The sequence below is a fragment of the Gopherus evgoodei genome, chromosome 6, assembly GCF_007399415.2.
Source record: "Gopherus evgoodei ecotype Sinaloan lineage chromosome 6, rGopEvg1_v1.p, whole genome shotgun sequence".
NCBI lineage: Eukaryota > Metazoa > Chordata > Testudines > Testudinidae > Gopherus > Gopherus evgoodei.
This window is the reverse complement of record NC_044327.1, coordinates 115,810,194-115,833,956: the sequence shown is the minus strand read 5'-3', so window position 1 is coordinate 115,833,956 and position 23,763 is coordinate 115,810,194. Positions and strand designations below refer to the sequence as shown.

The 23,763-nt window shown below is 42.8% G+C and overlaps 1 protein-coding gene across 1 annotated transcript in view; it reads right to left on the bottom strand.

The window, feature by feature from the left end:
• ATP8B1 (ATPase phospholipid transporting 8B1) overlaps positions 1 to 14,441 on the bottom strand; it is a 134,566-nt gene extending 120,125 nt beyond the window's left edge. The window contains exon 1 of the mRNA XM_030567656.1: positions 14,083 to 14,441. The gene's annotated coding sequence lies outside the window, so the exon portion shown is untranslated. The remainder of the gene's footprint in view (positions 1 to 14,082) is intronic.
• Positions 14,442 to 23,763: the final 9,322 nt, after the last annotated feature.

The following is a 23,763-nucleotide window of genomic DNA, read 5'->3' as shown; positions in this document are numbered from 1 at the left end:
TTATATAACAGAAGTCTGTCCTTGCAACTAAGACTATGGCTACGCTATAGAGCTTACAGTGGTGTAAGCTGCACTGATGCAGATGTACCACTGCAGCGCTGCTAGTGCAGACGCTCTAAGCCTACAGGAGAGAACTCTCCTATCAACTTAATTACTCCAGCCCCCACAAGTGGCAGTAGTTATGTTGGCGAGAGAAGCTCTGCCACCAACATAGCACTGTCCACACCGGTGCTTAGGTCAGTGTAACTTACGTTGCTCGGGGGAGGGGGTATTCACTCCCCAAGCAACTTAACTTATATCGACTTAAGATGCAGTGTGTACATAGCCTGAGACTAATGCAGCACTATGGACAATAATAAAGCATTCATTACTGACCATGGGGATTGCACCAGAGACAAAATGGGAGGGGACAACACACCACAGCCATGGCTTTTAAGCTCTCTATTTCAAAAGCAATAAAAGGCAAGAACCCAGTTCTTTCATTCCCCTTTGCCCATTTTTTGTTTTTAGGGCAGTGTTTCAATATCAGGGTTTTTCTTTTTATGGGCCACAGAGGATCCATCTATAGCCATTCTGGTTTCAGGTGAGACAAGGCCCCCCCACTTGGAAAGCAGTTTCAAATTCATTCCTCAGATTACACAGCCTAAATCAGGGGTTCTCATACTGGGGGGTCGGGACCCCTCAAGGGGGTCACGAGGTTATTACATGGGGGGTTGCAAGCTGTCAACCTCCACCCCAAGCCCCGCTTTGCCTCCAGCATTTATAATTGTGTAATAAATTAAAAACCCTTTTCATATATTTAAGTGGGGAGGGGGTCGCACTCAGAGGCTTGCTGTGTGAAAGGCATCACCATACAAAAGTTTGAGAGCCACTGGCCTAAATCATCCACATTTAAAAAAACAATACAGCTTTTGTTGAAAGGGCTTTGCAATTTTAAATTATAATAATCAGGACTGGCGCTAGGGGTTTGAGTGCCCTAGGCGGACGGCAATTTCGGTGCCCCGCGTGCTGGTCCCGCGGCTCCAGTGGAATTGCCGCAGTAGTGCCTGCGGAGGGTCCAGTACTCCGCGGCTCCGGTGGAGCTGCCGCAGTAGTGCCTGCAGGAGGTCCACCGGAGCCACGCGAACAGCTGACCGTCCGCAGGAACCACTGCAGCAGCTCCACTGGAGGAGCGGACTCTCCGCAGGTACCACTGCGGCAGCTCCACCGGAGCCGCCTGCCGCCCCCTCCGGCAAAACGGCGCCCACCAATTATTCTGGCGCCCTAGGTGATTGCCTAGGCTGCCTAAATGGTAGCGCCGGCCCTGATAATAATAATTAAAAAAAAAAAAACACACACACATTAAGAGGGCAAACTAGTATAAAAATGGAGGTGTACGTGCCCTTTTGCCCATAGAAGCACCAGCTCAGGAGAGCTAGAGTAGTCTCTGAAATTCACAGCAGTGGGGCAGATTTTTCTGAAACTGCACTCCATTCTTCTTTCAGACAAGCGACAGTGTTGTCAATTGTTATTTTACTGCAAGCCTTGAAATATTTCATGGTTTTAATAAAGACCCAGCTCCTGGAGTCATGTGGTTAGATGAGAACACAGCTTTCCTTATAAAAGAAAGTTTCTAATCCTCCTGGTTACGGATAAAAAAGATTGAAAACTAACGACTGACAGCTCAGACAGAAAAAGAACGAACCCACTTTTTTGAAATCTCATGATTTTGGGGGCCTGATTTACAATTTTGGGGTTAACAAATCAGAAGCAGCTGGATGTGCATCCTTCTACCAATCTCATGGATCCTCTGTAAGCCCATAACACATTTGGAGACAACAGCAAGTTTAAAGTAGGGAAGGTTGCCTGGTTTATAAATCTACCCAGAAATGTTCTACATGATTAAGGGACAATTTTCACAAAAAAAAAAAAGGAGTAAGCATCTTATCTGAAGGGCAAATTTTTAGATACTGTCTCTATAAAAAATAAAAAAAAGTAATATCCAGCTTCGGCACAGAGCACTGCATTCCAGGGTGTGTCTCTGTCAATGCTCACACAACTCTCCTGTGTCACAGCTTACCCCAAACATGTTTATACTGATTGGAATGAACTAAGTCTCAGTTTATAAGCCTAAACACACAAAAGTAAAATGAGTGATGAAGTGCAAGTTTGCCAACCACCATTTTCAATTTGCTACACTCACACAAAAAATTACAGAGGACACTCACTGAGCCTAGATTGCACTTCAGGTTAGGCATTTCTACTCTTAATGGGTTCCACCACTAGACAGGACTGAACAGGTAGCTTGCTCTATTTGCATCTCTTTAGAGATCTATTCAGCTGTTGATTGTACCCTGCTCTTAAGTAAAAGGAAAACATCAACTGAATTCAGGAAGCTTTTCCTAATAGTGAAATTATTTTCAGTTATTTGGGGGGGGGGTCAGGTACAGGGGAAGTCTCTTCAGTGAAGTTGTGGACAAAGTTTTATTGAACCGTACTGCTGAGAAAAAGCCTATACTATATTTAGTCAATAACAGAAGTGACATATTATCCACTCCATCTTCCAAAAACGCACATGCTTTTGGATAACTGAATTGCATTAAATATCTTGTGCATGCTGCAGTATATGAAAATGACTTTCTTCCATTGCAAAATAATGTTATATTACAGAAGCTGTATATCTTTAGAGAAGATGGACACAAAGATAAAATGTGCAAATGCTCTTCTCCAAAAAACTAGCAACTTGAAAAACCAGACAGGGTGGACCAGATGATTAGCAAGGGGATATGTGGCTGTCAGCTCACAGCTAAGACTGTATTGCTGAAAAAAGATCAGGATGTTTGATCCACATTATGCTATTATAATCAGGCTACAGTCACTTGCAACTAATTGTACAAGATCCAGAGCAAAGTTAACAGTGACTGCACTGCAAATATTTCCTTGGTAACTGTAAACATTTTGTACCTCAGATATTCCCAGAAATACCTCAAAACCCAAAATGGGCTACTTGGGAGGATGCTCATTCTAAATGTATCATTAAACATAGAAAAATATACAACAGATTAGCATTTGCTGCTCCCTTCATTAGTTCTTCAATTAAAGGTAACTTTTTAAGTTTTGATATGTCATGAATGCATCTTACATTGTTGTTATTACAGACAGCATGATCTAGTAGTGCACAGGGCACTGGACCAGGAGTCAGAAGTCCTAGATTAGTGGTTCTCAATCTGCAGCCCAATCAGCACAAAGCTGCGGCTCATGTGACATCCTCAGGGCCATACAGGTAGTAGTGGATACAGCTCACAATGGTAAATAGGTTGAGAACCACTGTCCTAGATTCTACTTCCAGCTCTGCTACTGACCTGCTTAGTAGCTCCAAGTAAGTGACTTCAACCGCTCAGTGCCTCAGTTTCCCCATCTGTAAAATTGAGATAATGATCCCCTGTAAAGGGCTTTGACATCTAGATGTGAAAAGAACTACATAATTGCTAAGTATTATTTCAAATCAAATCATATCTCCAGAGAAGGAAATAAGTAGCAAAAATAATAGGAATACACTAACACTAGTCCTGAAATATGTGGGATATGTTTGCCTATGGCAAGGGCACTATCAAATGTGAAAAATGCACCATGGATCATGAAATCTGGTCTCTCCCATTAAATCTGGCATTTTGTGTACTTTTACCTTGTACTATACAGCTTTCACAGGGGAGATGAGTATTTCTCAAACTGGGGGTCCCAATCCAAAAGGGAGTTGTGGGGCAGTCACAAGGCTATTGTAGGGGCGTTGCAGTATTACCATCTTTACTTCTGCTCTGCCTTCAGAGTGGGGCAGCTGGAGAGTGGTGGATGTTGGCCAGCCACCCCACTGTGAAGGCAGTGCCACAGCCAGCAGCAATGCAGAAGTAAAGGTGGCAATACCATGACACCCTGATTTTTGCACTGCTGCTGGCAGTGGCACTGCCTTCAGAGTTGGGCTCCCGGCCAGCAGCTGTGGATCTTCCTGCTACTGGGTCTGACCCAGCCCTGGGAGCAGCCTTTGCAGGGGAAGATGTCCCATTCCTCACCAGCCTGACCAGGACCAGCAGCTGGAGCACAGTATATGGTCGGAGCCCTCGGCTGGGCGCCCCCAGCCCTGCCCCTCCCTGGCTCCCAGCCCAGCGAGTTAAAGGGGCCTTGGGCTGGGGGGAAGGGTGATCAAGGGAATTCCCCCCCAATCACAGAACTCTGGGCAGTCGCCCACCCATAATGCTGGTCCTGCCCTTCTCCCTCCCAAAAGTGAGGACCCCCTCCATACCACACCACCCTCACTTTTGCGCTGCTGCTGGCACTAGTGCTGCATTCAGAGCTGGGGGCCCGACCAGCAGCTGCTGCTCTCCAGCAACACAGCTCTCAAGGCAGCACCACCTCTAACAACAACACAGAAAGTAAGGATGGCAACACAGACTCCCCTACAATAGCTGAGACACCCCATTACCTCCTTTTGGGTTGGGACCCCATGGTTATAACACGTTGAAATTTCACATTTAAGTATCTGAAACTGTGAAATTTACAATTTTTAATATCCTGTGAGCGTGAAATTGACCAAACTTGACCGTGAATTTGGTAGGGCCCTACCTATGGGTAAATCATGGGGAGGGGGAGATGAACCTGGGATCTCTGGATCTTAAAAGCATAAGCTTCTACAGATACATTTGTGAAACCAGCGACCCACATCTGAGCAATTAAGCTTACGGAGTAGAGTTAGAGTCTGAGGTCATTTCAACATTATAATGTACTTTGCATGCTGTTTGATACAACACTTGGCAAATGTGTCAATAACTGTACTAGTTTGAGAGTAGATAAGAATGATGGTATTGTTAATCATGGAATATACAATGTTCTCTTGTACCTATCAAGGTTGCTTTGGTATACAACAGTGAGACAAGCTTTAAGGAATTGGATTGCACAATTAGATAAACTTTGTATAAGCCAAATTTTGGGCTCAGTTCAGGGCCGGCTCTAGCCATTTCGCAGCCCAAAGCACGGCGGCACGCAGCGGGGGGCGCTCTGCCGCTCGCCGGTCCGGCGGCCATCCCGCAGACGTGGCTGCGGAGGGTCCGCTGGTCCCACGGCTCCGGTGGACCTCCCGCAGGCGTGCCTGCGGATGCTCCACCAGAGCTGCAGGACCAGCGGACCCTCCGCAGGCATGCCTGCGGGAGGTCCACCGGAGCGACCTGCCGCCCTCCCGGCAACCAGCAGAGTGCCCCCTGCGGCATGCCGCCCCAAGCACACACTTGGCGTGCTGGGGCCTGGAGCCGGCCCTGGCTCAGTTTCAATCATGCAACTTCACTGATATTACGGTTGATGTAACTGAGGGCAGAATATGGCTCAGCAGGAATCTGTCACACAGTGCAGTGAAGTTAGCCAGAGTATGGAATTCATTACCACAGGCCATTATGCCAAATGGCATAGCTGAATTTTTAAGCAAGGCTGGATAATTGTACTGCTAGTAATGACGCTTAGGGATAGGCATGCTACTGTAAAATAAGGGTGCCAAATCATGCTGAAGGATGTAGCCTGAAGTATTAAGGAAGTAACAATCTTTTTCACTGCAACTAGGTAGGAGCACTATGTGAGATTTCATCTTCCTTAGAACAATTATGCATTAGTTCATGCCAGAGATACAGGAGAAATTTGGAAATTTCAATTCCAAGAGGTAAAATTAAAGAGACCAGAGCATGGCCTTGATGGACTGTGGTCTAATGAAAGTATAAAACAATTTTAGAAATTCAGGTGCAGTAAGTCACCAGAGGCAAGCAGCATGTATTTCCACAGGGAGGTGTTTTGTTTTTTTTAAAGGAAGTATGGAAGAGAGAGACTGACAATATATAATATCCACAAAACAGTAGTTGCTGATAATTAGAAAGCTCCTAATGTGACTTTTTTTAAAAAGATGCCATAGGAATTACAAACCAGTGCATCTCTTACCTCACTATTGGGGAAACTGCTGGAAAGTGTAGATGAAGACAGCTTTCAACAGCTGCACTAGACTAACTCGGTAGGACAATTTAATTGCATGACTTCTGTAAAACAAACAACCTACTTAAAAAAAGCTTTAGGACAGTAGTTAAAGGTGGACCCAGGAGATAATTTGTCTTTTCAAGACTTTTAATGAGATCCTTCCAAAAAATTAAATAATAATAAATAACAGAATAAGGGACAAAGTCTTGGCAAGAATTAAACATTTGCTGAAAAGTGGGAAAGTTACAGTGAGCAGCTATGTAAGTGCTAAAATTTCAAGGCTATTAACAGAGACATATGGAGAGAAAAAGGATGACCTATCAGCACTTATGGAAATGCACTTGAACATATTTGTGACAGAAGGAAAATTATAGATGTTTACTAGATGTCAGGGGCTCCCTTAGGCCTAGCCTATACTAGAAAATTAGGTCAGCATAACCACGTTGCTCAGGGGTGTGAAAAATCCACACCCCTATGTTGTCTTAACTACACTCCTTCAGTCCCTGTATAGACCACGGTAGGTAGGTAGACAGAAGAATTCTTCTATTAACCTAACTACTGCCTCTCGGGGAGATGGATTACCTAAATTGACAGGAGAATCAATCCCGTAAGCATAGGAAGCTCTACAGCAGTGCAGCTGTACTTCTGTAGCATTTTAAATTAGATACTCTCTTAAAACAGGTGCAGTCAGCATCTGTCTGTTAATACAGTTCCCCAGGGTCCTACATTGGAATCAGTTATTTAAATTTATTTAGAGGATAAAATAAAATAGCTTGTGAGCTTGTATTTCTGCCACTAAGTAGATTTGTTTAGTACAATGCACAAAATTAAAAACAAAATGCTCCAGATAATCTTAAATTCACTGGGGATGTTGGACAGGAAAGATGGTTCAGTGATTAGAGCACTTGGGAGAGCCAGGTTTACTTCTCTGCTTCACCAATAGCTGCTTGTGTGACTGTGGGCAAGTCACTTAGCCTCTCTGTGCCTCAGTTCCCTACAAAATGGACATAATAGTACTTTCCTACCTCACAGGTACACTGTGAAGGTAAAACCATTAAAGATTGTGAGGTGCTTGATACTTCAGTTACGGGGGCCACAGAAGTACTTAAAAAAGAGATAGAATTCACAACAGCAGATGCAGCTTAACTTGGTTGTACGTAATGTAGAAAGAGCATAAATGGACTCCAAGTTTGGAGGAAAGAGACTTGAGTCATCATGGGTTGCTCAATGTAGTGTTTGCTCAGTGCACAACCAGGATGGCTAGGTGTATTAAATTGATAGAAAAACAAATGTCAGGGAAGAACAATTAAATAGCAATTAAATAACAATATTAATTAATAACAATAATAATTAAAATTAACAACAATTAAATGGTGAGAGATTGGAGGGGGTGCAGGGGGAGGTAGGGAGACCAGACAGCAAATGTGAAAAATTGGGACAGGAGGTGGGGGGGTAATAGGAGCCTATATAAGAAAAAAGACCTAAAAATCAGGACTGTCCCTATAAAATTGGGACATCTGGTCACCCGGGGGAGGGGGGAGAGCCCAAGCTGCCTTCTGGTGAGGTATAGAGAGTGGCTGGGGGGAAGGAGAGCCAGAGCTTGGGTGGCAGCTGTCCCCTTTATCCCTGTCTCCCAAGTGTGCATGACCCTTCTGCATGAGTCCTAGCCACCCAGGGCTGACAGCCAGAACTCTTAAATAAATAATAAGCACATAGCTCATGCGTCCCTTGATACATTCCCATGCCTCCCTTGGGAGGCCCACCCCACAGCTTGAAAACAGGTGATCTAAAAGATAACCTATCGCACAAACAGAAATTATGGGCTTGATGTAGAGTTTACTGGGTGAGTTTCATAGGTCTGTGTTATGGAGGGCGCCAGACTTTAAATTATCATAATAGTTACTTCTGGTCTTAAATTCTATGAATTTATTTTTCACATGAATAATAAAGCTGTTTATTTAAGGAAAACCACATACAAGCACATAAACAAGTCAAGTCAAGATATGAACAAATTGGAGAAGGTCCAGAGAGAGCAACAAAAAAGATTAAAGGTCTAGAAAACATGACCTATGAGGGAAGATTGAAAAAACTGGATTTGTTTAATCTGGAGAAGAGACGACAGAGGAGACATAACAGTTTTCAAGTACATAAAAGGTTGTTACAAGAAGGAGGATAAAAAAATTGTTCTGCTTAACCTCTGAATATAGAACAAGAACAATGGGCTTAAATTGTAGCAAGGGCAGTTTCGGTTGGACATGAACTTCTCGTCAGGATGGTTAAGCACTGGAATAAATTGCCTAGGGAGAATGTGGAATCGCCATCATTACAGATTTTTAAGAAGAGGTTAGACAAAAATCTGTCAGGGATAGTCGAGATCATACTCGGTCCTGCCATAAGGGCAGAGGACTGGACTAGATGACCTCACAAGGCCCGTTCCAGTCCCAGAAAAAAATATGTACAATCTTTGACAATATATTCTGCTAGCAAATAAAGTCAGAGATTGCAACTAAGCAAAAACAAAAAAACTTAAGCTATAAAAGATTCTTAACATGGTTTTTCACCAATATAGTTTTTGCCACCATTATGAATGAGAAAATTTGAAAATGACTCTTCTCTTTAAAATGCTCAAATTTCTACTGTTTAGTCATGATTATGGAAACATACACACATACCCCACCCCCTCATACCCCTGACCTCAAAAGTGGGCATCATTCACAATAGAGACCACTAAAAAAAACAAAAAACAATTTCCTAGAACAGTTTGCCTCCCATTCACAGCTTTACAAAAGTGTAAAGAAAAGTCAAAACTACATCTAGGCAAATAGTAGGGAAAACATCTCATGCCACGGTAACACTAATACAACAGGTAATTTCACTTATGCTCTGATTCCCTCTTCCCTCCTACACCACTCCCCCATCCCTCCCCAAATACACACACACACACACACTTAAGCTTTGCTCATATTAAGTATTTGGGGGGATCAGGGTCTTAATCAGAGGGTCAATTTGTGTATGGGGGGGAGGAATAGTTCACATGGCAGAAAAAGATTCACTTCACATTCTGAAATCGCCTTCCTCTGCATTTCAGAGCAGCACCACTACATGTAATCAGTAGTGCACTCCTTATGTAGTCTCACTCTCCTTGTTTAGTCAAAGTATCCATTAGCCTTTGGGAATTGCTTCTTTTGGTCCAAGATTCTTTGCTGCTTTTACAGATCCAGACTAACACGGCTACCCTCTGATACCTTTCAAATATAGATGCCTCCTAACCATTCTCAGTTAACATGTTAAACATGCTTTGCTGTGTTACCTGGGCAAACACCACTAGGCAGTGCTAGGTTAGACACTCGCGGTCAGATTTATTCAGATACTCTGTTATTTAATATCTTTTTAAAGGGCTGCCAGGTAATAGTTAAATAATGTAAAAGCTGAACACTTGCAACTTTCTCAAAAAAATGAGATAGGAGGACAGGAAGCAGAGAGAGGGCAACTAACATTGTTCCATTGCTTCAAACTGGATTGTTCCACATTCTGGAGAAAGAGATATTAAGGAAGCTCCACTACTTCAAAATTAGAAGTCTTGGAGTGCCACTTTCATTCTGGTAACAGAACGTATTCAGTAGTATAGTCAAGGGAACACACAGTTAAATAGAGTTTACCCTACTTCTCACTAGGGGAACATGGAGTTTAATTTACCCACTTTTTTTTAATACCACAACCCTACTGAATGTATCTCTAACATACTGACAGAGGTCAGGATGCTACAACATTAATTTTTGACCTTGTCACACTGTTGATGTGGATGACCTGACATAAGATAGAATTAATGTGATTTGTAAAAGTCAAAACGAAGCAGTTTATTGCTGTAGGTATATTTTATAACTGCACACATAGGTCACTGATTTCCACCCATTCTTTTATTTAGTTAGCCCACAGATTTCTACCATAGCTCTGCTTTTTTTTCCCCTCCCCCTTTTGGTGCCAGAAATGCTTGGGTGGGGGTAATATTCATACAGTTGTAGTAAACTAATGGGAGTTAAGATCAAATGTTGAGGGCCATTTAAAACTACATACACAAAAATTATGAAGAGATGTTAAATGTACCATTCTATTATGACTGTGGAGGACAAATAAGAGTTAAGATTTATAATTAAATATACTGTGCCTCCTTTATGTTAATTGTGTTTCCCTTCATTCACTCAGATGCTTTCCTTCCACTATACAGACTGATTGGGCTTTCGGGGGTTTATTGTCTCCAATTTTTCATGTACCGCCTAATTATTTATTTCTTGCTCACCTATCCCATTACTTCTATATTTGTATTGTTCCCACTTTATGCCATCCTGTTCGGCACTGTTTCTATGATTAAGACAACCATGTCCAGTAAACTTGCTCAAGTTCTCTGAAAAAGTTATTGAATTAAGATTAAAGTACAACTTTTTTCTGCTTTATAAGTCTGATACCCAACACGGCACAAAATTCTATTATGTTAGAGTTTTACAAGTGTCCTAAGGAGTCAAGATGTAGGAATACTTGTTAGGTAATACTTTTACATCTCCAGAGTGTTGATCAATACCCATAGGAGATGGGTAATGAACTCTTCTTTGCATTTTAAAGAAAGAGAAACTGATATGGAAAGGTTAGGAGATTTGCCCAAAGCCGCATAGCAGAGATGAGATTAACATTCAGGAGTTTCTGGCTCAGTTCTTTTGCTCAAACAATTAGGATCAGACTGTTCCATTTAGCAGATGTTGGCTAAAGAAAAACAGCCAAGGATAAAGATTGGAAACCCTTATGATTCCGATTTCCAAAAGCAGAATTTAAACCTATGGCAGACTGCATAATCAGGTCTAACACAACTAACATACTGTCAGAATAAGGCCTGCATAACTACAGTAAAAAAAAAAAAATAGCAAATGCGTTCAGGCTAATTTGAATAGAAGCGGCAGGAAATGGCTCATTCAATTTAGTTTACAAATTGCAAGACTGGGGACCAGAATACTCTCAGGAAGTCTCACAAGAGAGAACAATTGAAGAACAAATGGAGTTACTGAAAGTAAGGCCACCTGAATGTTTAGCACTAGTTTAAAAAAAAAAAAAAAGTGTTTGGGACATATGTCCTGGAGTATGAAGCATAAATTACTCCAATGCTACAAAAGTACTCAATATTTTACTGGCAAGGGAATTCACATTTGGAATCTTCAGAGATTGAAATAAAACAGACAGTGACCAAATCATCATGTTCACGTGAGTTTGAGTTATTATTTAAAAACAAATCAACTACCAACCAACCATGATTTGATACCACACAAGTTGACACTCATAAGCTCATACCAGGAGTTAGATTTCCAGGCTTTAATAAGAACCTGTGCAGGATTTATTTTAGGAATGGGTTAGGTAGTAGTCCACTTGGTTTGTACTTGGCTCACTTTTCTCTTACTTTTTGTACAATATATTTACAATAGAAAAAAGGTGATCACAAATCTGTAGGGTGACCAGATGCAAGTGTAAAAAATCGGGATGGGGTGGGGGGTAATAGGAGCCCATATTAAAAAAAAACAAAACCCAAATATCAGGACTGTCCCTATAAAATCGGGATAGCTGGTCACCCTACAAATCTGAGAGCCTCCAGTACCCAGAAGTTCCTGTTACTATTATCTACACAGCTACTTACGCAGCTATTTACACAGTCCTCGTAACTGTAGCATCTGAGGTACTTCACTTCCTAAATATCTCTAGCATATTCTTAACCAAAAAAAAGTTATGATGTTGTTTTGATAACTAACTCATCCAATTAAGCAATTCTATTAGAACTTTTAGAGAAAAAAAGCCAATGTTTTGGGGACATTATTTTAAATCTTAATAGGTAATAGACATGGATGAAAGTAAGAAATCTGAACCAAAGAGACAATTAACCAAAAAGCCCAGAAGAATTAGTGAACCAAATAAAATTAGTGTTATTACATTAGGTGTTTTAAATAGTGACGAACTTCACAGTTGATATTCTTAGCAAGTTTTATTACGTGATTATAAATGTTCCTTAATAAGCACGGGCTTCACTTCTGTAGAAGACTATGTAAACATTGACTAATTAAAAGCTATCTCACACCTGCAAGATACATTACCACCATTTTATAGATGTGGAAACAAACAAAATTTACGGGCCTTGCCCAAAGCCACAAAGCCTGATCCAGCCAGGATTATCAGAACTCACAGCTCTCAGTCCCCTCTTCCATTCCACCCTATCACCACCACAAGTACGATGCACCAACCAATTACTAAACATTCCCTAAAATATAGTGAGGAGCTGTTTTTGTCATTAGAGTTTGAACTTCCATTTTTACAATCCCTATAAGTAAAAGTCTTTCAGGTCGAGATTACCTGCCTAGGTCTGTACAGCACCAAATTAAACCCTTCGCACTCAAAACAAAAAAAAAAACAGCACTAACAAAAATTGTTTACAACTGTAGGTGAAACACACTCTACTTGTGACTCACAAAAAAGTCACATAATCTAACCAAGAGAGTCAAACAAAAAGTCTCCCCCTCCCCCAAAACTATAACACATTATCACAGAAAAATAGTCATTTTATTAGAGGATGTGACAGCCCGAAATTCTTGTAACATGTAAGCATTTATATAACCTTTACATTTGGCCAAAATATTAAAGTTTAAGTATTGTTATTCCAATATATCTCATTTCCTTAGGAGAATAAAAAGGAAGAAAACCATCTCTTAGTTCACAAAGGAATGAATATACTGTAGAGTTTTCCTTCCTTTGTTATACTGTTGAGCTTTATAGAAAGTTATGTAGCTCGAAATTGTTGCAGTCACAATGGAATCAGGCAATCGTTATATGGGAAAGGGAAAGGAAACTTTACCAATGAGCACAAGAAATAGAGAGAGTCTTTTTTTTTTTTAAACATACTGCAGCCTACACAGTGATACAGAAGCAGCATATTCTCGAGTCAAGGCAGGTGCATCATAATTTGCCTTTGTCCACCCAGTCCAGGGAGGAGAATGACGTGCATTTCTTTATTGCGCTGACAGAGGGGGATTGAAAAGACATTTGAAAACAAACACCGGTAGGTTTGGCTTTTTTATTTCTTCCACCAGCTACAGCAACACATCAATGCAAGGCGCTTCTCCACTAAGTTAATGTTTACCGTAAAAAGTGATCATTCTGAAAGTGAATCAGAACTGGCAGGTGCACTAGTCATTTAAACAAGCATGCAGTGCTGAGAGTGCACTATTAAGAGATTAGTGAATGTCCAGGAAAAATTTGATGTTTTAGCTCTACACTATGTAAGTGATATTAATATTATTTAATATTAAATATCTAGTTTAGTTTATGAAGCGCCTCCAGCCTCCTATCCTGGATGTCAACTACAGAAACCTCCGAGATTGAGGTAATTAGCACACAAACGCTAAAGGGAGACAGCACTTGCACCCTGAATCTAGCTGTGACCTGTTTGGATTCCTCTGGAGCAGCTACAAAAACCTGTTTGGCTTTCTCTGGTGATCGGCTGTGTGGCTCTGAACTTTAGTCTGGGTTCAGGCAGAGCCCCTCCCTTCCCCCAGCGCTTGGCATGGGAGCCTCCATCCTTTCCATGGAGCTTGTGGCCTCGCTTTCTCAGATCTGAGCAAGCCAACAGGAATAGCTCTCGGCGAAGCGAGCCTGGGCGCTGAGAGCCATTGAACCAAACTGGAAACCCTGTGTGTGGCGTGCACCGCTTCAAGCCAGGGAGTGCTGGAGGCACCCATGAAGCGAGCCCGGCCGAAGGAAAGGGGAGGATCAGGAGTCAGTGAAAGTTAGAGTCACTTCACCACTGGCAGCAGCGGGCTGGGTCTGCAGGAAGAAGGGCAGGGCACTCACTGCCAGGCGGAGCGTGCTCCAGGGCGAGCGGCTTGGTAGGAAGCGGCCCCAGTTAGCCGCCCCCGCCCTCAAGCCGCCTCCAGAGCCGGGGGGCACACACCGCCGCTCCTGCCCCCCACCCCCAGCCAGGGCTGCCCCGCACGGAGACCCCCACGTGCCCCTCGCCCCGGCTCAGGTGCGAGAGCCGCAGAGGGCGAGCAGCGCCCTGCCTCCGCAGCCCCTTACCTCTCGCTGTCACTTGGGCTCCGGCGGCCCCGCTGGCTCCTGGCGGCGCTTTCCCGCCCTACACCTGCATGCTCCCCAGCGCGCCGCGCCTCGCCCCGCTGCCAGGCCAGGGGCGCACCAGCCGGCCTGGGTTGGCTCGGGCTCTCCCAGCCCTCCAATGGCGCTCCGCTCCCTTCGCAAGCCGGCTCGGGACTTGCCAAACTAGTTCCTCAACTCTACGCAAGGTGTCTGGCCGCAGGCGGGCAGGTTAGAGCCGGGTGGGAGTGTTCGCTCATTTGGGCTCATCCTAGGCTCGGGAGCTGGGAGGGGGCGGAAGGATCCACCTCTGCAGCAGCTGCCTTGAAGCCCTAACTAAGCCCTTCCCCTAGCCAGGGAAGAGGCCACGTGACTCTCAGGTAATATCAGTGGCCACCGGAGGAGATTTCCCCCTTTCCCCATCCCCGCTGCAGGGGAGCGGCCTGAACTGTGGCTGATCTCTGGTTACACTCCAGAGCGCGCTCCCACTGGAGAGAGGCACCAGCCGCTCAGGCAGAACCATGCCCGCTCCTCCTGTGCCCACCACCCTGCCCAGGCCTCCCCGCTCCCTGAGGGGTTTGCAAGGTTTGGCTTGTTATTGTCTGTGGCTGCGGTACTCAGCCTTGCCTTGGGCCCTGCTTAAAAATAAATCTGAACAATGCCAGAATCATCTGAGGCAATTACTCATCTCTACCCCCGTCCCTCTGTATCAGTTGCCTAATTCGGGACTTTCCTGTAGATGGGAGTTGTCTTTTTGTTTTCTTTCCCTTTGAAAAAAGGGCAACTAAACCCCGGCCTCTCTTTCACAATGTGTTTGTTTAGATTTGCATCTAATTATCTGTGGGGAAAGAAGTAAGGGTTTTTGTTTGTTTTGGTTTTTAAGCTCATTCAGTTTTGAGATACAGTGAAACTTGTGCTAAGGGCCACTCCGTTTGATGTTAGGGTGACCCGAAAGTAAGTGTGAAAAATCGGGATGGGGGGTAATAGGTGCCTATATAAAACAAAGCCCCAAATATTGGGACTGTCCCTATTAAATCGGGACATCTGGTCACCCTAGGCCTAATCCCGCACAACAGGGAAATTGTAGTAGTTCCTTTTGGAAGCATCATATTTGAAAATGATTTGGGCAAAAGCAGAGTGTAGGCTGGGACAAAAATACAATACAGTTGTGCCCTGGTTTATGTTGTCTCATATATCAGTACTGTCACTGGTGTCAGACATTTGAATGTTAAAGGTGGCATGCAAAGGAGAAACAGAAAGACAAAATACCTTTGGAAAAAATCATTGCAGGGCTTCTGAATCAATTATAAAGAAGCAAAACACCCACAATTCTATCTGTGTGTGTTTGTTTGGTTTTTACCTTAGAAATATTGGGCATATCAAGCCTGGTCTTCCCGGCTTTTTCTCGAAGACTCAGAAATAATAGTACTTCCCTACATTAAAGGGGTACTGTGAGGATAAATTCATGGGAGATTTTTAGATTCTCAGATACTGTTATGATGGGAGCCATATAAATACCTCCGATACCTAGATTGATATCATTTTAATCGCTATTTAATATCTAAGAGATTTAAGTAATCTGTATACAGTTCACTTCCTTTCACAATTAGTCACATGGCACTTCCTCACTGCTTGTGATAGTGTCACAATCCCACTGGTTCGGTCCTCCCTTGTAGATGAGAAATGGGTGGATGCTGCAAAAGGAAGTGCAAAAAATAACTCTGTAAACAATAAGGACTCTGTTACATGTCATGGAGAAGCAAAAAAAGGACACACATACATTTTGATATCTTTTGCTACTCACCTTGCTATCCTGAGCTTTACTGGGTTAATAAGCAGTTTTAACCCATTTATAACACATTTTGGAGATGTTAAAAAAGGCAGAAATAGAGCTTCTTTTGCTCAATTTTATTGTGAGCCTGGCCATATTTGGTGGTTTTCTTGAAGCCCCAGCTCCTGAAGTCATGTAATTAATTACATAGGATTCAGATTTCATTATGTAAAAGTTTCTGGCTCTCATAGTTGTGAAGAAGAGCTTGTAAATAAACCACAGGCACCCTAAAGGCTCATAACCTGGAAGGCAAATAAAAAGAATCTACAATGTATTATGTTTAAGCCAATCTCATGATTTTTGCGGGGTCTGACGTAATTTTTGGACAGTTGGGGTTGGCAGTACTACCTATTGCTTAATTACACTGATATTACCCTGGGGGTTAGCAATACTGTGAATGTGGTTTTTTTTATAGTTTGTTTATTCACTTGCAACTCCCTTTTGCTCTATTTTCAGGTTTTCTTCTTTTTGGATGAATTCTGAAGTTAAACATAAAACATCTTGAAAATAGACTGGAGATTCGGCTAATGAAACAGACAAAAAAGTACTGAGAGTAAGTTTACAGCAACAGAGTTTCATAAGAATTCAGTGGAAGGTCTTGGGTACTAAACTCTTTTGAGAACCTGGCCACTGATGTCCCTAACCCTAAATTTGGCAGCCTAAGAAACCTTCCAGATTGTTTAATCTGCAGGTCAGCATATCAGGCAATAATGCTTCAAATGCCTTCAAAGTGCCTTAAAGAAAAGCACTCTGGAGCTTGAAAGCTTCTCTCTTTCACCAGCAGATATTGGTCCAATGAAAGATATTACCTCATCCACCTTTTCTATCTTCAAGGCGATACTCAGGTAAGAACCCTTCTGGGAAAACACTTGGGTTGGCATACCAACAACTTCTTTAGCCTTTACGGATTCTAGAGGCCCTCAATAAGCACTTTCTAAGGGCATGTCTTCACTAGCAATGTTAAAGCACTGGCCGCAGCAGTGTTTTAACGTGGCTGTGTAGTCACGGCATAAAAAAACACCTCCACTAGGGGAATGGTTACCGGCGCTGGGAGCGCAACATAGTGCCAGTGTAGACAAGCCCTGATATAATTACTGTACTTTTTTGTTTTCAGATAAAATACAAAATACAACTAAATGCACAGTAATGCAAACACACAAAATGATGAGAAGTGTACTTTTTACGTGTTATCTAAGACACATAACAGGATACCAAGAAAGTGTATTATTAACTATTATTATTGTACGATTATTTGTGTTTACAGTATATTCGATACTGTATAGAAACAAATATAGTCTCTGTTCCAAAGTGCTTAACAGCCAGCTTACCATATCTTCTTACACTGAAGTGAAAACAAAATAAAAACTACACAAAGACCAAAAGGATAAAATAAAACAAATAACTAAACCATTACTGCAAATGGATAATCCCACTCATGCTTCTTCTACTGCACCATTTGCATCAAAGGGACTTATATCTCCATTGTTTTGTCCCAGAAAGTCAAAGTATTTATCTGAATTAAGTTTTGATAAATCATCTGATAGCTTGTTTGCAATTTTTTCTGATGACTCTGTGCACTAGCAATTGTTATTTTTTGGTACAAAGTTTGTTCATACTTGTTTCAACAAAATTTGCTTAACTTCCTTCTGAAACATTGTGTTATTTCCACTGCTAGAGATTCATCATACAGTATCCATCAGCTAGAGTCTAGGTGTTATTCCAAAATCCCATATTTTCTGTCAGCTACTAACCTTCTCCAGCGATCAACTCCAGTGACTTGGAGTTGTTATCAGAAACAGGGAGGAGAATTCAGAAAAGGATGTAGTGGAGTGTAGAGATTTGTGAGGGTGAACATGAGTGCAGGAATAGGGACAGGATGAATGGAGGAGGAGACAGAACGATGAGAGCAGAAAATATAGTAGGGTAAAAGGGATGAGGAGAAGGAAGTGGTAAAGTGAAGTTGACAAGGAGGAAGAAAGGGAGAAACCAAGAGTGTTGGAAAGCACCTGGCATACAGGGGGTGCTACCAGAAATAAATAAATAAATACCTAAATAATAAAGAAGAGATGTGGAGAAGTAATGCCAAATGAGCTGTGGATTGTCAGAGAAATTAATTAGCCAGCACATCATAATGCAATAAGTTTATCAATAAAATAAATCAGTTAAGCAATTTCAGATAACCAATAGAGATGGTGGACATTTTTCATTTTAAGCATTTTTTCAGTGATAAATTGACCCATTTTCAAAACTGACAATTTTCACCAAAAATTGATTTTTTTTTAAAAAATATTCTGTATTTAAACTGAACAAAATCATTTCAGGCTCTTTTTTTTCCCCATTTTTCACCACTTGTTTAATTTTCACCCTTTTTCAGTGACAAAATGAAAATAAAGGAAAAAAGAGAAAGGGAAACGAAAAAGAGAGAGAAAGGAAGAAAAATCTAAAATGGTCACTTAATGTTTTATTTTGAAAAAAAGAATTAAATGAAATATTTTTGGTGAAACTTTTTTCACAAATTCCCCCAACCCCCCCCAAATTATTTTTTCTAAACCTGCAGAAAAGTTTTTTGAATTTTTTCTGAAAAAAAGTTAACATTTATTGACCAGCTGTAATTATCAAACAGAGCAATAAACTAAAGTCAAAGGTTTTACATCAGTATAAAAACAGTGTAAAAGACTTCAGAATCTGGCTCATTAAGACCCTGATTGTATCTCAGTTTGCATTTGTGATGTCTGATTCTTGGTCATCAATATGGTAATGAACTAGTTTAACAATAATGTGTGAGCGGAGGGCAGTGTGGTGAATTTTCTAAGGGTGAATATTCTATTGCTTTCAGTTTCTTCACTGAGGGAAATAGCTCAACTAGGAGGGAAAGGTTCTGTCTCTTTTGAGAGATAGTTTGAGATTTGGAAGGACAGTGAGGAGGAAGGCAGCTGTTTCTGGTGGCTGTCAGTAGTGACTGAGCTGGGGTTTCTGGAATTGGCTGTGTGCAATTTGGTCTATCTCGATTTAACAGGATTTATGTATATAGTGTAAATAAACAGATTACATTGTTCCTGACTGCATGACTTCAGTTTCTTTCCGTTAATACAAACTGACCAGCTGTGAGGTCATGAAACTGCATGTGAGTATGTGGCTTTAAGACTAAGCTTGATAAGTTTATGGAAGGGATGGTATGATGGGATAGCTTAATTTTGGCAATTGATCTTTGATTATCAGCTGGTAAGTATGCCCAGTGATCTGTGATGGGATATTAGATGGGATGGGATCTGAATTACTGCAGAGAATTCTTTCCTGAGTGCTGGCTGGTGAGTCTTGCCCACATGCTCAGGGTTTAGCTGATCGCCATATTTGGGGTCGGGAAGGAATTTTCCTCCGGGGCAGATTGGCAGAGGCCCTGGAGGTTTTTTGCCTTCCTCTGCAGTGTGGGGCATGGGTCACTTGCTGGTGGATTCTCTGCAGCTTGAGGTCTTCAAACCACAATTTGAAGACTTCAGTAACTCAGGGTATGTCTACATCTACAATTTTGTAGCGCTGGTTGTTACAGCTGTATTAGTACAGCTGTATAGGGCCAGCGCTGCAGAGTGGCCACACTTACAGCAACCAGCGCTGCAAGTGGTGTTAGATGTGGCCACACTGCAGCGCTGTTGGGCGGCTTCAAGGGGGGTTCGGGGAACGCGAGAGCAAACCGCGGGAAAGCAGGTCTCCTTCCCTGGTTTTGCTCCAGTGTTCCCCAAACCCCCGAGCAAGCAGATCTCCTTCCCCGCGGTTTGCTCTCGCGTTCCCCGAACCCCCGAGCAAGCAGATCTCCTTCCCCGCGGTTTGCTCTCGCGTTCCCCGAACCCCCGAGCAAGCAGATCTCCTTCCCCGCGGTTTGCTCTCGCGTTCCCCGAACCCCCGAGCAAGCAGGTCTCCTTCCCCGCGGTTTGCTCTCACGTTCCCCGAACCCCCCTGCAAACGGCGGGGAAGGAGACCTGCTTGCTCTGGGGTGCGGGGAAGGAGACCTACTTGCACGGGGGTTCGGGGAACGCGAGAGCAAACCGGGGAAGGAGACCTGTTTCCCCGCGGTTTGCTCTCGCGTTCCCCGAACCCCCCTGCAAACCGCTGGGAAGGAGACCCGCTTGGGGGGGGATTCGGAGAACACCGGAGCAAACCGCGGGGAAGGATACCTGCTTGATGACCAGAGAGGCTTCCTCAGGTATGCTGTGATACCTGCTTATTCCACGGAGGTCAAGAAAAGCGCTGGTAAGTGTCTACACTTGATTACCAGCGCTGGATCACCAGCGCTGGATCCTCTACACCCGAGACAAAACGGGAGTACGGCCAGTGCTGCAAAGAGGGAGTTGCAGCGCTGGTGATGCCCTGCAGATGTGTACACCTCCTAAGTTGCAGCGCTGTAACCCCCTCACCAGCGCTGCAACTTTGTGATGTAGACAAACCCTCAGACATAGGTTAGGGGTTTGTTATAGAAGTGGATGGGTAGGATTCTGTGGCCTGCTTTATGCAGGAGGTCAGACTAGATAATCATATTGGTCCCTTCTGACCCTAAAGTCTATGAGTCTATAACACACATACACACACTATAAGCCATTTGTAAATTGTATTTTGCAAATTGTTACCCTGTTTGCACACACAGTCACAGTAACTGTGCAATCAGGTAGTTTCATATTCACATGCACTGTTTGATACTGCAGTTGCTTCCTTCACTTGTTTATAACTCAGAGCCTTAAACTCTCTGACATGCTTTATCAGTTTGTAACAATACTTAACTTATCTCTTAGGGATGCTATGAGGCTTTACTAGCAAATGTTTGCAAATTGCTTTGTAGGTTTAAATACTCTATAAGAGCAAATATTACTATTAGCAGGACTGGCATCTGTGCCAGTAAATGGTTTGTTGCGCTATCAAGGATAAGTGGTTCTCAATAGCATTGGAGGACATGCATTTTCATGCAGTGGAAAAATTTGTGCATCAAAAGACTTATTTTCCAACCATTAAGTAGTTAAAGAAGTAAAATTCAGTGAAAAATATACTGTTCTTCCTCAAACAGACCCTGTGTCATCAATTTGAAAAATGGACAAATGGGGTACTGATTCTAACAGTCATTAGAGCCATTTGAGTCAATGAATATGTACTGACCCATGTCATTTGTCAAGGATATTAGTCTTTTTTTAATCCTGGTCTATGCCAGAAAACAAATTCCAGGCAGTAACAGTGTGATCAGCATGTTACATCTTTATTACATCAATCATTAGTCCAAGATGAACATGAAGAAACACAATAGGAGTTATTCCATTCTAGGAGTGAGAAAAGTTTAATTCACCCTATTTTAGCTTGGCATAAGAAAAAGGATATTTTAGCCTACCAGCAAGTGTGTATTAATATTTTCTCTACTCGAACCATGCAGGCTGTGCATCAAAAGATCATCTCTTGCTTTGTCCTTTGGCCTCTTCCTGTGTGTTGATGCACAACAGCCTAATGGCAACACAATTTAGGCCTTGACTATATGGGGAAAATTGGCCTTTTAGCTATTCTGGTTTAATTTACCTTATTCTAGAGTAACTGCCCCATATGGACACTCTGTTCCACAATACAAGTGAATAGAGTGACCACTTAGGGAGTTAGTTTGGAATAGCTATCGCAAAATAATTTATTCCACAATAGCTATGCTGGTCAATTTCCCCATGTAGACAAAAACTTTATTGGGATGGACACTTTTTTTCAGGTTCCTTGCCCAAGACTGAGAAGGGGGAATAGATTCCAGTAATTTGACTGTTCAGCACTTCTCCTTAAATGTGATGGAGTTCTCTGCTTTTTGGGAACAGCTGCAAGAATTATTGACACAATATTAATCTTAATAAAAACAAGATTAATTAAAACCAGAGAAAATGGACTTCACATACAAGAAATAGTTTGCTTAAACTCCTGAGAATGTTTCATCTTAATTAGCTTCTGATCTGGGGCTGCACCTTTGCTTTTCAAATATTTCCCCCAATTACCTGTACACACAATAGCACTCGGACTTGCTGCTCTCTCTGGCAGATGGACTGTTGCAGATACAAAGACCTTTTAATGATGATTAAAGGCTTTCCCAGTATGCACTTAGACACATGTCTAAAGGGAAGGGATATTTCCCCAGGGCTGGCAGGAAATGGAAAGGTTGCAAATACTCTAGGTACAATGTGCAATTCTGGTCTCCCATGTTTAAGAAAGATGAATTCAAACAGGAACAGGTGCAGAGAAGGGCTACTAGGATGATCCGAGGAATGGAAAACCAACCTTATGGGAGTAGACTCAAAGAGCCTGGCTTGTTTATCCTAACCAAAAGAAGGCTGAGGGGAGATATGATTGCTCTTCATAAATACGTCAGAGGGATAAATACCAGGAAGGGAGAGGAGCTATATAAATTAAGAGCCAACATGGACACAAGAACAAATAGATATAAACTGGCCACCAACAAATTTAGGCTTGAAATTAGATTAAGGTTTCTAACCCTCAGAGGAGTGAAGTTCTGGAACAGCTTTCCAAGCGGAGCAGTGGGGGGCCCAAAGGCTTCAAGACTCAGCTTGATAAGTTTATGGAGGGGGTGGTCTGATGATATTGCCTACAGTGGCATGTGGCCAGTCTGCAATTGCTCTCCAATGGCTGGCAATGGGACACTAGATGGGGAGGGCTCTGAGTTACTACAGAGAATTCTTTCCCAAGTGTCTGGCTGGTGGATCTTGACCACATGCTCAGGATCTAACCGATCACCATATTTGGGGTTGGGAAGGCATTTTTCCCCAGATTGAATTGCCTTCCTCTGCAGTAGGGGCACGGGTCAGTTGCAGGTTTAAACTAATGTAAATTGTGGATTCTCTGTAACTTGACGTCTTTAAACCATGATTTGAGGACTTTAGTAACTCTGCCAGAGGTTAAGGGTCTATTTCAGGAGCGAGTGGGTGAGGTTCTGTGACCTGCAATGTGCAGGAGCCCCAGGAGGTCAGACTAAATGATCACGATGGTCCCTTCTGACCTTAAAGTCTATGAATCTGGCCTCTGCTGCTTCCTACAAGTTGTGCACAGACAAACTCTATCCCCCCTGCTTACCAGCCGCTCTCCAGCTCCTGCTGCAGCCTACTGTGCAGAAGCTCTGTGGCTCCTGCTTGCCATGCGGTCCCTCAGAAGCTTGCTATGCATATTCTGCAGAGAGAGAGAGAGAGGTGTTACATCCTGGGTTAGGGTCTTTTAGAGAGTTTCTGCTTCCTCCTGCCCTGAATGTTCCTGTACATCTACCCTGCAGGTTCATAGGTCAGTGGGGAGGGGTCTGATGGGATAGTATCACAGTAGTGTCCTATTTGTGCATATAGTGGGGATTAGGAAGGGGTAGTACCTCTGTCAGAGGAACATGTCATGCTCCTTAGGGAATAGTTCATCCACTTTGGTCCTCATGTATACCCAGCTCTCACTGTAGATGTTTGCATGTGACAAACCCCGGTAAACCACTTCGACAAGTGGGCTAAACCAGGTGAGGGTAGCTGATAGGTCTTCTACCCATGGTGAGATAGGGAAATTGCCTTTCTCTAGCATGAGAAGACTGTTCCAGTGGATTAGGTGGAGGAAATCAATTTGTGATTCAGTGGCCATGAAGGTGGTTCAGCAGCTTGCTGTGGGGCATGAAGAGCATGACAAGGCACTGAAGATGTCCTGATCTCCCACTGCACCCAACTGTAATGATTCCTCATGCTCCTGGAATCTGGCTTCTGCAGCCAAGAGAGTGGGACTGCCCCTATGCAACAGCTTTCTCGATTAAAAATTCCCCGCACAGGTTTTTTTCTTGTAAATCTCAACCCATC